Here is a 13,283-nt window from a genome sequence, read left to right on the forward strand (position 1 = left end):
TTCTGTGTGTGTGTGTGTTTTCAAGTCACATACTCACACAATTCTGCATAAGAAATGTATAAGCCATGCATTTGTGATATGTCTTGTCTTGTTATTGATGTGAAGTGATGATTTTTTGTCATCTTTAAGTACATTTAAGAGACCTTTTTCACAGCAGACATCGTGCAGACAAAAGCACAGGTGGAAGTGATGACATTAATGATGGCTCACTTCCACTGAAGTGTCCAAGAAAGTCATCGTTAATGTTCTTCATTGCACCTGTGCTTTTCCTGCTTTGACATGTCAAAATGTCCGCTGTGAAAACTGTCTGTTGAATGTTATGTGGTTTGTTGTTTTACACAGAGATGATGCAATTAAATGCATATTATGTCTTTAGATGATCTGTCTGTCTTCATTTCTAAAATCAGTGCTTAATTAAGAGTTAATTTAAGTCACCTGTTTCTGGGACCATGTGATTTAAATGGGGCTGAACCGGGTTTAGACAAAAGTCGTGAAAACCAATGATAACACTTTCTAAACCTCCTCAAGGCAGAAGTAAATGTATCATAGAAAAATATTACTCACCCATTAATTTTTAAACTCCTGTGTCCACCTTTTCTGTCCTTTTACATCAGAACTGTTCTAGTAATACTTGTGAACCCAGGTCTTTTTCTCCGTTGACATTGACTCTGACTTGCAGCACACTGTTCACCTCAAATAAACGTCGTTTCTTGATGGTAGCACATCCCCGTCGTTGCCTTTTTGATTCTTGCTGAGGGGTGTGAGCCAATAACTGACTGACATTCGGGGTGTCTAGTCAATTTAAGCTTTTGGGAATGTTGCATTTAGCTGTTTGAGTCATGAGCACTTTGATAAGTCCTTGAATGACCTGCGAACACTGGCTCATTTAGTGAATAGATGGCAGTCGCCGAGGGGTGGATTTGCTTTTGTTTTTCATAAACCTAATGAGTGTAACGTTCTTGACAGTCTATTTCAAGTCCCCTCGGATGAATGTCTTCATAATGTTTTATTCTAAATGTACTGTATGTCTTGATTAACATTAAACCAATTCTCTGCCAGTAAATGATTATTTGCAGAATATTCAACATTTGCCCACGTTGGTAAACACAAATGAGGAACTGGAGCTCATTGCTGTGGAGGCAAAAACAATGCAAATCTGATGAAATGAATCCGAATGAGTTAAATTTGGATCAGACAAGCTCATTTCCATAATTAGCCAATTGTGTTTAGAGAGTGACTCTTTTAAATCTGCTCACTGTTGAAATATGCATGTCTTGAGTCATTTAAAACAAGGACTTATCTCTAATACAGTATGCGTGCATGCTGTGGTTTCCATAAAAGTAATGAAACATGTCTTTGTTTACATACATAGAGAGCTTTGATTTATGAATTCAGCTAAAGCCTGGAGTATACTCATGATACATTGTGTGTCATACATGTTAATGTTCTAATTATTGAATTCTGCTTTCATTATTATACAGAAGTCCCAAACATTGATTTAAAAGAGTGGTGCCTTTATTATAATTGAAGCGTATGTTGCTCTGTTTGTGATCTTGCTGTAGGTTGTTATACTGCATATTATTTATTAGACCCAGGTTGTGTTGTTTTTCAAATGAAATACTTTGAAACCAGCACCATGCATACTACATACTGTATCATACTGCAATACCTATGTATTTCATTCTATGGATGTTAAGGGTGGACATGTCTTCATTTTGGTTTCAATATTGGTTTTTATTGGGGTGCATGCTGTGGCTTTGTTGTGTATTTGTGCATGATTAGCTGGCTACTAGTATTTCAACTTTACTCCTCTTTCTCACACCCCGGAACGAAGGACATGGGTTATGGAATGACAGGAAGGCAACCGACTTTCATTCCCTGAGTTTATCCTCAAGGCGTTGTTCAGCCAGGTGTTAAAACTATGTGAAAAATGCTGCCCCTCCATTCATTTCAATGAAATCTCTGCACTGGCATAGCAGGACCGCCTCAGGGTTGGCTGCAAAAATAGCTGAACCTGGCTCAACTTTTGCTACATCACGATGCAACCTCACATTCTGGATAGGTAACTTCATAATGTGAAAGGGGTAATTCTATTGTTTGCCTTGCAATTGTATTATATTACCCGGTAGACAGCCCTCATTTTAGGGCGGTATACCTGATGTGTATTTCTTGCTATTTTTAGGGTATGCACTCGGTAAATCCCATTAACAAGAGGTGGGTATACATTGTATCCACTTCTGCTGTCTCATTTATATTGTTGTTCTCAATGTTCTCAAATGTGCATGTAGATATGAAAACTCTATAATCGCAATCAGATTTTGAGATTGGTCATAAGTGTCATCTTAAATTACCTCATTTTGGGTGGGAACACTTGTTTTTAAAGGTATCCACTCAACTGAACATCAAAGTAAGGCATCTTTGAATGCGCTGAATAATGTGAAAGTTATCAAGTATCAACAAGCATCAGCAATAATTACCTTTGACTATAATTCCAATTAACTCCCTGGGTGATTTCATGTTTAAATATTTTAAATCATGCCTTATCTTCCTGCTTGCTTTCCAGAAAACTGTTGTTCATAAGAAGATGAAATATCTCTTTTTTTTATGTGTCATCACCCGACCTCCAACATATGGTAAACTCATTAACCAAGATGTGAATTACCTATTAACTCTGCAGGTATCTGTCAGGTTATCACAAATAAAGGTAATTTACAGGGAACTGAGCTACTAACAGCTGTCAGCATCGCTGGAGTCTGCCTTAGGGTGCATTATTCCAAGCGTATCTGCAGCAGTTTATTCAGATTGTGTTTTTGCTTCTTTCGTTTGGTTCACTAGGTTAAACAAAGCCATTCAAATTTGGGTGCATACCAAACAGTCCCACTGAGACTGCCTAAGTCTTGGTTCTCTTTCAAGTAAACCGGGGTGCAGTTCATTAAGAGAAACCAAAATCCAAACAACTACAGGAACCAGCTCTGAAATGGATAAAAGGAATAAAAGTGTTGAAGATGTATTAGTTGTTGACGTCTAATTACCTGCAGTTACTCATGCCTGGATATCCTAGTGTTACAAAAACAGTCACAAGAACAAAGGCGAGCTACAGTGTCAATCGCTGTTCAACTTCAGCCTTGTGTTCTCAATCAATATGATCTACCATCAGTGAGGGGGAATCTGACAAAGAGTTCAGACGAGTTTGTTTTCATTCCTCCTCATTCCCAAAATCACCTTGTGGTGAGGTTAATTTAGCACTGTGCACTGCAGAGCAGCTTTATTTGTTACAGAACACACGTTCCCACTGGCAGAATAGTTTCAGACCAAACTAACCCGATGTTTTTAAAGTCAGTACGCTGATGTGTAACTTTAACTAGAAGTAACACAGTTCATTTTTCAGTGAATGTCAGTCTTGAAAATCTGTTGCTCTGGTTGTTGAAAATATGTCTCTGTTGCTGAGTCATATCCCTCCCAGTGTCAAAGTTTCCAAACACCACTTCAGGGGAGAAAAAATAAAACAAAACTAAACTAAAAAAAAACTAAAAAAAATAATTTCATCATAACAGAAGTGCTAGGAAAATAGAAAAAGAGGTATTCTAGTGATTTAGTATCGCACTTTCACAAAATTGAACATGCTTTTGAGAAACCAATAAAAACAGACTTTCAGTTCCTTTTAACCACACCCCCCAAACCCTGGATCTTACATTTCCCATAATGCATTTTAGTAACGTCTTTTGTTATACTAACCCTGCCCCAACTTTGTAACACAGGCTGTCTGTCTGTCAAACATTTGAAGTCTTCAGTCTAACCATAGACTGTGTATAAAGATAGATGTAGTGAGGTGTGATGTCACCCATTGGTTTGCACTGGAGCTTGTTTGAAGCCCAGAGTTGCTGTGTAAGGTTTCATTGCTTTACTTTATATAATGTACGTACAGCACCTTGTAACTCTGTTTTTTTTTAAAGTGCTATACAAATAAAGTCATTATTAAAATTGGTGGAGTGCCCCTTTAATGCTGTGTTCATGCTCATGTTACCCAAGCATGGAGGACCACTGACACCGTCCGACATCAGGTGTGTTTTCATTATAACACACATCCTGAAGCTGGGTTCATGCTTTATAAACACCAAAAACAAGTCTTGGTGCAGTTGTTTAGTGTGTACCTCCTAGATTGTAAGGAATCATTCTCAGAGAGCACTAAATTCTCTAGGGATCAGATTAACTGAACCATGCAGGCTAGGTGTAAATGCACCCTGCCAGTTCCTTATTGATCTATAATGTAGAATCAGGTCACAGAGTTGGTAAAAGTTTCAGAGAAAACTTGCCGTTAGAAGAAATCCAACTCTGGACCTGTTAATCAATTATGTTTTATTAAAATGCAAAATATTAGCAGTGAGTTTGTCTTACAAAAAAAATCGAATATTCTCAAGGTTACAGTGATATTTGCTTAGGTTATGTCCATTATGCAACACATCTAAGCTTTAAGTCCCAGAACTATGATCCTTGCATTCAAAGCTATCTCTTTCAATTCCACATGGAATATAGCTCAAAACCAAATGTTACTGCCCCTCTTACCTCGACTTTTATATTTTCCAGCCAGTCAGATTCCATTACAGTCATGGCTAAAACAGACTTGACAATTTTAACTTTGTATATTTTTGACTCCCAGCCTGCAAAGTCATTTCATTTGATGAAAGCTATGTAGAAAAGTGCCCAAACCCAATGTCTCACTGCCCCTCTCCACTTTTCTAAAATGTTCAAGTAGCAATGGAGATCAAGGACAGCCCTAGATTTCAAAGCTATATCTAGCTTTTTTTTTTTTTGACAAAACTCACCCACCTCAGTATCTTACTGCAGAAAATCCCTTTCTATATGGTGTTTATTCTCTTTAAAACTTGTTTGATTGTTTGAAATTCATGTCATTACACACATTCCTCCAACCTCTTAAAGTCACTTACTCTGCAATATAATGTAAACAATGTTGACTCAAAATTATTTCTGTATCACTGTGTACTTCTAACAAGTACTATTTACATAGTGTGAGAACTTCAAAGCTTACATTCAGCTCCGATAAAACAGAAGACAATTATAGTACAGCATGTCTTTGTTCTTGGACACAGTGTTAATAAATCACACTCAGAATTTCTATGTGATACCTGCTTAGTGATGAGACATAAGTGTGATTAAAAAGCTGAGGGAACATGGACTTAATCACACTTATGGAATATGATCCAGAATGCAGAGCGTGTCTCAAAATGCAGATTTGTACAACTTCCACAAGATCTTCTAATGCTTGTAAAATATAAAAGAGAACTAATGTTTGCTCTGATATCAAAGTGACAAGTAATTTGGGGTGGACCCAGTCACCTAGAGAGAGCATGGACATGTGGAGAAGACCCAGGAAGCGTCTCCAATCTGGCGGTGTCGATCGCAGCAGATGGAGTTAACCGTCGGCCAAGTAGCCTCTGTTGTCACCGCCATTCACAAATAGCGCGTTGCACTGCGACTTCATGAGCTGATTAGAAAACAAGACACAGGCAGAAATGAATCGCCCTCACCCGCTGCGTAGCATTAAAGGACACGTCTGCTTTTCCCTCCTTTCAAATGACAGAAGGATAGTCAACCCTTCTGGTGCATTTCTCGCTCCTTGTAGACATGAGGAATGGCCGCAAAGATCAAAGTACCGAGTGTCAGCCGGTCCACAGGGAGGAGATGTATGCGTGGAATTGAATGTTGGCCTGCTTCCATACTCCAGAATGGTTAATACAGAGGCAGAGGGAGGCTTGGACTGTTATCTAGACACTGACAGCAGAGGGGGGTCTTTATAGTAAGATCAATATTTTTTGAAGTCATTATTAGGTTCCAATTTTTCACATGATATGGCTCCATGACTTTGAAGTAGTGCTATAGCAATATAATTTATTGTACATGTTATGCATTGTGGCAAAACATGAATCTTAACATTCAACATTAAAATATTTAAACATTCTTTTACAGTATTTAGACACACACCTATGTGGCTAGGTGTCTCACTGCCAATTAAATCTTAATGATACAGAAGTACAAAATGATGTTTGGGGAAAGTCATTTCCTGTTTCAACATGACAATTCCCTCCCGTGTACAAAGCCAAGCCCATAAAAAAAAATGGTTTTCAGAGTTTGGTGTGGAAAAACTTGTCTAGCCTGCACAGATCCCTGACCTCAACCCCATCCAACACCTTTGGGATGAACTGGAACGCCGACTGTGAGCCAGGCCTTATCACCCAACATCAGTGCCCGACCTCACCGGTGCTCCTTTGGCTGAATGGTAGCAAATCCCTGCAGCCATGTTCTATTGGCTTGGAAAGAAGGAAAGCTTTCCCAGAAGAGTGGAGGCTGTTATGGCAGCAGATTAATGCACATGGTTTTGGAATGACCGGTTCAACGATACATTTTTTGCTACAATAATTTAGCGCATAGCTGCCAGTAAAATGATTTTACTTAATGTATTCTTTGTCAAAAAGAGAACTGTGTTTAGGATGGTTTTGATATGTTTAAAAGCATATAAATGAATGTTGGTGCAATTACAGGTTCGCTCTGTGTCCTTTTAACAACCCACCTACCGACAGCTGGACAGTGACAGTGAAGTGCTACACCAGCAGCCAGCAGAAAATTGGAGGGGGTTTATCATACTCCACAAGGGCCCCATGCAAAATAGACCACTGGTTAACACTGGTGTCTATGGTATTTCTCAGAGTCTGATCAGATTGCAACATATAAAGCATGGAGAGTGAGGGCTAATGTTGATGATAAGTGTAGGGCGGCATCAAACCCTTGAGTACAGCCAGCCGTGGTTAACACTTTAACCCATTTTTACATCTTTGGTGATCAACGGTCTGTGCCAATCCGGTGGGGTAATTGGCCGTACATCTTCAACAGTGAAAAGGTTAATTAGTACGCTATTATGTGGGTGATTGAAAGCTATGATAAATAATGTAATGGCTTTTACTCAAGATTTGTTTTTGCTGCAGTATGCCGCAACCGCCATTTAGTTTGTTTGTATTAATGGCATTGTATTTTTTTGTATTTTTCTACTGTTGTATCCATTCAACAATGGATTTACAGTTAAATTGAAACACAGTACAGCTCAGCAATTGCATATCTATTCACTGTATCACATTCTATAAAAGAACAAGGAGCACCAAGGGCCAGACATGAAACAAAGCTATATTTAAGATTCTCTATGGTGGATTATTAGGTTTTTACTCATCCAGAATGCAGTTACAATCCAGGCGGAAAACCATTTTGCCAGTGCTGAACAAAGAAACAACCTAACAACAAATAACAACATTTGGAAGTGTGTCATATTAAGGAGCAAATATTAAGATGAATATTAAAATTACTCAAATCAGTCCTTAATTAGACTCTAAAAATCAGAGAGCACTCATTTCCCTTCTCATGTCTTTCTTCTTTTTTTTTTTTGTCTTTTTGCATGACGTGCTGTTTTGGTTTCACTCAGAGGGTCGTTCACAAAAATAGACAGTGCTTCTCATGTTCACTGCCATATGTAGGATGTTAGAGGATGAAATAACAACACCACCTCGCTGTCACTACATCTGCCGGAGCAGGAAACACACATACTCCATTAGTATCCAGCTTGTGTGCAGCTCCCATTATGTCATCACGCACATAATGGGACACATTCTTCCATTCAGCCCATTATTCATTCACGTGAACAGTATGTGGTGTAGTGTAAGCTGAAGTCAAAGAGACCAAGGCTGTGCTTGGCTGGTTAAATGAAAAGGTAAGTGAAAAGATATAGCATATTTATTGACACAATGTCCTTATTGTACTTAAAATCACTCACACGCATATGTGAAACAAGTTGTGCAGCTTTTTCATACAGTTTGTGAACTACTTTACTGACTTATAAAATATAGAAAAATAAATAAAATAAAACATGAGGTTACAGGGCTAAAGGGCTGCAAGTGTAAAAGAATGTTGTTGTTTTTTTATTAGACCTTTTTTATAAAACTTGTGCTGAACTAAACCACCAAAATGTAACAATGAAACTCAGCTGTCACTATTAACCCTTATTAACCTGATTTAAATAAGTTGTTTTCCTTTTACTTTATTGCATTTTGCTACTACCAGCACCTTTAAATTGTTCATATTAACAGCTATGCACCCTTAGAGTTTCAATTGCATTTACTCATCGTTTGGGAAAGTTAAGGGCAATAATTTAATATTATTGTGTATCATCTCATATTGGGATTACATGATTATGTTATTGTCTTACATGATGAATGGTTCCAGCTGAATTGTAATTAAATTCAACTAAGCTCCTAAAGTTTTGTATTATACATGTGAGGAGGTTTGTGTGATGTAATGCATGAATTTCTATCACCCTACATAAAAGCATTAGCATACAAAAGGTGTAGATACTGTACTATATCTATCAGCGCCAAAAAGTATTGCTAATAGCCAATTGGTGACCAATGCCCCAAACCCAAGCAAAGTTTGTGTTTGCTATGTTTCATATGATCCACATTGGTTTAATTACAGAAAAAAACAAGATTTTATGATAACCCTCAGTTTTCCTGTTAATATTCCAATTTCAGCTGTACATATCTAAAACCTTGTCCCCAAAGTATCTTATTACCCAGTTCATATCTCTTACATTGTACTATGAATAGGGATGAGATCAGATATTATGCGGAAAGGAAACTGACACTAAAGACAACTCAGTGCTGGCTGTTCAAAATATTTTCTTTGCCATCCATCTGGAGAAATCTGGGCTCACCAATGTTAGATCTTTTGGCTCTTTGGTGTCCTTTTGGTCCTGAGGGAACAAGGACCAGCTGGGTTGGTAAACATGTGAGTGTTGTGTGCAGCGATCTGATAGTCACGTAGCATAATCTCTGTCGCTTTTTTTTTCAAACTGTGACCTCTCGCTGCCATTTGGAAGCACCGACGAGCAAAAGTTTCAGCTTTAAAGAATGTAATTCCTCGCCGCATGGTGTGCCAGCTAACAAACACAATCAATTGTTTTGGTTTAGTCAGGGCCGGTTTGATTAATCGCTGTGACAGACTCTATGCGATGAACCCATTCCTTCAGTATTGATATCTCGAATACGTGGGTATCCTGCAGAAGCAGACCTCCATTCTATTGTTGGTCCCAATCCGCAGTTTAGAAAAGCAGGCCGTAAACTATACATAATTGTTTGAATCTCAATTATGTAGGCAATTTGTAATCTCTGCCAGAAGGGGACTGCTTAATCACAGCAGTGGGGTGAGATATCACTGTCAACAGACATTTGTCTACTACGTTGGTAATCTATAGCCTCGTTCCCAATCATGATCACATTATAACCCACATATACAACAAGTGGAGACAAGGGGGGATACAAATATTTTTTTCATGCTACTCATACGTTTCCCTGATTAAAATTTCCATAACATCCTGAGGGGAAATCACTGCCATGCATTATTCATATCAAACAACCCTTAAGCATTTAATAGAATCATGTGTGAACAAGCACACACGCAGGTACAGTTTTGAAACTGTACGTGAAAAACACAATTGTGCTGAAACAATCATATCATCGTTACGCAGGGATGGACTGGACAAATAATAAAAGACCTGGAGTTTGATGTAGACTTAGCCCACCGCAACCTGTGCACTGATATTCTGCAGCCCCTGGCAGAGCTGTCATGATCATTTAAGGCTGCATTGACTAGAGGTCATGATGCAAAATAGCATGAACAGTGCCCCGTGTTTACTGCACTATGAAGCGCTGACCCTGCCCTTAAGGGCACCCTAAGGGGGAAGTGTTAATGGGGCCCCTCACTGCTACCAACAACAGCCTTTTTTTTAATTAATCCACCCTTGAAAGGAAAAAGGCAAAGTCCAGGAAAAAACAAAACAAAGAAAAACAAACTATAAATCTGTAGCCATATAAGAAGTCCTATGAGGCTGTGTAATACACTGAAAACCAAAGTGTTGGATGATAATGAGATGGGTAATGATATTGTTTGACAAGAGGACATATCATGATATACGCTCCAGCTTATTATGAACACCTACATGCCTTCTATATCAACAGCCATATAATAAATCCTACCTTCATGTTCAGTTGTTGATATGAATGGGAGCCAAATAATCCATCTCCCTTAGTTTTCAATTTGGTTGAGGGGACAGCTGAAAAGCTTCGGTTCAATGATAGTACAGGCAATCACAGGGGGTTTTTTTATGCAGGCACTTCCTTCTCTGCTCATCACATCTATACTGTTTGTTATTTTGAGTATTGAATCTCAGAATTAATTCAGGGGATGTGTTTTATTCATGACATGTGGAGTTGACAAGTACTGGTTGTTTTAACTTCAGACATGAGATAAAAGAATGTCAAAAATAGGATAGCACACACACACATTACAGTTATTGTATGTTCTGCAGATATCCTTGAGCTTGGGCTATACTGAGAAAAAAAACCCTTTCTTTAAAAACAATCTATATGTTTGACAGCTTAGAGAAGCTAAAGTTTCATAAGTACAATGAAAGAAACCAGAAAACGCTGTTAGGAATACACCCTCAGATTTAGAAGGGACTTCTCTACCATGTGCACGAGGTTTAAGAAAGCTGAAAGAATGCAATTTCTGGACCCAAGCTTAATCAACTGCCAGTATCTATGTTGAGAAAAAAAAAAAAAAAAAAAAGATAAGATCAGTGGGGTTTTGTAAGTGAGTGATCTGGCATTTTATCAAAGCCATTTTGATATTTAAAAGCCTAAAATGTTGCTCATTGTTCTCGGCGGCTGTGGTAATAAACTTGAGAGCCGTGTAATTAACACCTCTGGGTTTTCAAGGGGGGTCGATAAGTTTTAACAGAACTGATGGCCTGGATCGGGAAAAAGAACGTGGTTGGTGATTGTCAGTCTAGGTCCTTTTTTATTTAGAGCTGGGATGGGGCTAAAGAGAATGCACTCTGTAGATTCTATTGTAGCATTATTGATGCAGTCACATGATACCATTCAGTACAGTGTGTGCAGTTATAATAAGAGCAGAGCAGAGTTGGCTATCATTGAGTGCAGGAGTTTGATAAAGGCGGTGTCTTTGAGACCAAAAATAGAAAAAGAAATACAGAAAATGAGGCCAGCAGGACTTTGAACAAACCATTCAATTGAGTCTCCTTTTTGGCATTTACACATACTTAGAAACCGTACAAGTGGAATGATTTTTTTTTTTTTCTCACATCCCACTTCTAAAAAACAGCTCTTCACTGTTTACAATTTGGATTAATTCAGCTTAGCTGCCACATTTATTTATTTTTTTGTCCTAATAATAATTCAACTACTCAATTCAAGAGGAAAATGATTGTCTTCAATCCAAAAAACTCAATTTGCAAACAAGCTGTTAGCGGAGTGGCATTGTTTCAACAGGGAATGCCAAACTGGGGCTCATATGGATGGTGGCGCTAAGATTGCTCAGTTTTCTGTTGGGTATACAATGCCTCCGCACTGTCCCTATGGCAACAGGCCATTTTTCAGGGGATATACATAAAGAAAATTGAGAAATCAAATGGTAACTGTAAAGAAGATAACCTCTTAGAGACCAGGAAGACAATCTAAGAAAGCAAAGAGGGATGTATTTACCCGAATGAATACAAATTTTACCCATGTGCTTCCCGTCAACCTATACTTGTTGTTCATCCCTGCTGTGTGTTTTCTGTGAAACCATATTTATAGTTGAGTGGTAAAGATTTCTCTCTCAGCATTGTCGCAATTTCCATACAACGCAAACATACTGTAGAAGAATAAGAGGAAAGTCTCTAACCACCACATCCTATTCAATTTCATGTTTCATGTCAAGGCCACATATAATTACCGCAAACTTATCTTGTGATCGCCTCGTCATGCGTGCCTTCAAAGCCCAGTCAAAATGCATATATGCTTTTGATCCAATATCTCTGCCCCTTTATCATGTTGCAGTGGGATTATTGGGATCACTGTCTGTCGGAAGCAATCTAAGGCCCCCAGATAGAAGCATGACCAGCCAAACTCTGTTTTTCTGCTTGGTTAATCCGACAGCACCTTCTGAGGAGATCCAATTAAATCTCTCCTTCAAAGAATATGTGACTGCTGGAGCATAGATGAGATGAGAAGGATGGGCGGGAGGAAGAGAAGGATGGAGGGAGGGGAGGACGGGGTCTCCGATCTTCTGTTTTAATCATTCCAGATCAGTGTCACACTATTTAAGCGGCCCCTGCTCACCAGAAGAATGTGTTTGGGAGAACAGTGGAGATTAAAAAGCTTCGGTGTGTTTGTGTGTGTGTGTGTGTGCTCTTGTAGGGGGGGGGCGTGTGTGTTTGTACACTTGTGTGGAATGGATGCATGCGAGTTACAGGGCTGAACTGATAAACACATCATATATCTGTTGATTAAAGGTGATAAGATGAATAGCATCTTAGATCAGATTCACCGGCGCTTATAATTATAGGGCTGCGCAGAAATTTCATGGTGACATACTGTATTTACACCACAAATTGCTGCTAAAACCTCACAATGTGATGAAAAACCTGTGTTTTTTAGGAGCTAAATCCATAATGATACGATGTTTTATTCAGGAGGACATTCATAGTGCCAATTATGAGTTTGAATTGCACTTAGGATCATGAAACTCTCTCGACGTGTTATCTTTTCTCGCAAACGACTCGACTTCTGTAGCGACAGATCGCTGTGTTTCTACATTATGTTACGGTAAATATATCAATATTAGAGTTGAGCGTCGCAGCGTCTTTGAATTCTTTCCAGAGGCCTGTGTTTAGTGAGATATCCTGTAGTAACACAATGTCATCAAGTCTGTGAATAATGGATTTCTGGTGAGATCCCAAGACAGGAAAGCCTGCTAGGATGCGGGGCGAAGAGGATGGCAACCTCCTTGTTAACACAAATTATTCTATGTATTTTCCCTTTTTGAAAGAAAAAAAAAGCATGAGGAAGAAAACTGAAACTATGCGTCACTAAAGCAACATGTCCCTCTACTTCATGGCATCCTCCAGTCGGCTTGTATTGTAGTCAGCGGTGCGTGCCGGAGGCCGCGTCTGCCAGAGTGAGTGACCGGTAATTATAATACGCATGACAGGTATTTTTCTGCTAATTAATTTTGGGATAAGCAGGCAATGGTGCATGTTTTCCACTTTATTAAGCAGTGGTGGTAAAGTGTTGGCGGTTTAAAGTGTGTGTCCTACTTTTCTAAGCCTGCCATGTATGGAGGGATGGATGGATGGATGGATGGATGATAAAGAGAAGTCAGGTGGG

The sequence above is a fragment of the Thunnus albacares genome, chromosome 24, assembly GCF_914725855.1.
Source record: "Thunnus albacares chromosome 24, fThuAlb1.1, whole genome shotgun sequence".
NCBI classification, from domain to species: Eukaryota; Metazoa; Chordata; class Actinopteri; order Scombriformes; family Scombridae; genus Thunnus; species Thunnus albacares.